General features: G+C 47.5%; 1 pseudogene; it reads left to right on the top strand.

The window, feature by feature from the left end:
* Positions 1-546: 546 nt before the first annotated feature.
* LOC103284390 (peptidyl-prolyl cis-trans isomerase A-like) lies at positions 547-1,094 on the top strand (annotated as a pseudogene).
* Positions 1,095-1,629: the final 535 nt, after the last annotated feature.

The raw sequence follows: 1,629 nt of genomic DNA, 5'->3' as shown, positions 1-1,629 counted from the left end.
ACCATTAAAAGTAGCTTCAACAATAACATATATTATCTCACATCAAAAAAAGTCTGTAGGTGCCTGGCCAGTATGGCTCAGTTAGTTGAGTATTGTCCTGTGCACTGAAAGGTTGCCAGTTCCATTTTGGTTCCTGGTCAGAGCACATGCCCAGGTTGTGGGTTCGATCCCTGGATGGAGTGAGTACAGTAGGCAACTGATTCATGTTTCTTTCTCACAGTGACGTTTCTCTCTCCCTCTTCTTTCCTCTCTCTCTCAAATCAATAAAAACATATTTTTAAAAAAGAAGTCTGGAGGCCAAACAGTTTCAGGTTTCATTGATGCAAGGCCTTAAAAATATCTTCAAGCACCTAGGCTAGCTCTGACTTTCTGCTTTGCTTTCCCTCGTACATTGGTTTATCCTCTTAGGCAGGCTCACCTCATGGTCATAAACTGGTTGCCAGGTTCCAAGCATGACTGATAGATAACAATGACCAGAGGCAGAAAAGGATAAAATGTAACTACCTCATGCACTCTTTAAAGAGTGAAGAAGGCTTTGCAGACGCCGCCACCCCGAAGCCGCCCGTGACCAGCCATGGTGAACCCTACCATGTTCTTCGACATCGCCGCCGATGGCGAGCCCTTGGGCCGCGTCACCTTTGAGCTGTAATCAGACAAAGTTCCAAAGACAGCAGAACACGTCCGTGCTCTGAGCACTGGGGAGAAAGGATTTGGTTATAAAGGTTCCCGCTTTCACAGAATTATTCCGGGATTTATGTGCCAGGGCGGTGACTTCACACGCCATAACGGCACAGGCGGCAAGTCCATCTATGGGGAGAAATTTGAGGACGAGAACTTCATCCTGAAACATACAGGCCCTGGCATCCTGTCCATGGCAAATGCTGGGCCTAACACAAACGGCTCCCAGTGTTTCATCTGCACCGCCAAGGCTGCGTGGTTGGATGGCTAGCACGTGGTCTTCGCCAGGTGAAAGAAGGCATGGATATTGTGACAGCCATGGAGCGCTCTGGGTCCAGGAATGGCAAGGCCAGCAAGAAGATCACCATTGCTGACTGTGGACAACTCTAATAAATTTGACTTGTGTTTTATCTTCACCACCAGACCGTTCCTTCTGTAGCTCAGGAGAGCACCCCTTCACCCCAATTTGCTTGGAATGTTCCATAATCTTTGTGCTCTTGCCAGTTTATTGGGTTCCATAATTTCCTTACCCCTTCTCAGTCTAGCTGGATTACAGAGTTAAGTTTATGATTATGAAATAAAAACTAAACAGTTGTCTGTCAAAAAAAAAAAGAGTGAAGAAAATCCTCCCAGACACTGGGAATAGAACCCCCCACATGATGCATTGGCCAGAACAGCATCACATCCGCCTGAGCCTCAGCAAGGGAAATGAGACCACCATGACTGTCTCTTACCAGTGCATAATTCTTTTGGGAGCTGGGGAGGGGCCTGGGATTTTGTTAGAAGGGTGAATGGAGGAATGATGATTGTTGAGCAGGCAGCCAACTGCCTCTGCCATGGGTCTTCCATGGCATCCATATTGGCAACCACCCCCTACATGTGAGAACAGCCTTCCTTTCCAGCATCAGCTCTCAGATCATTGCCTGGTCTTTGGAACTTCTACCCAGAGGT

Source organism: Eptesicus fuscus, chromosome 21 (genome assembly GCF_027574615.1).
Source record: "Eptesicus fuscus isolate TK198812 chromosome 21, DD_ASM_mEF_20220401, whole genome shotgun sequence".
NCBI lineage: Eukaryota > Metazoa > Chordata > Mammalia > Chiroptera > Vespertilionidae > Eptesicus > Eptesicus fuscus.
Note: the sequence above shows the minus strand (reverse complement) of the source record. Positions and strands in the feature narration are given on the sequence as shown.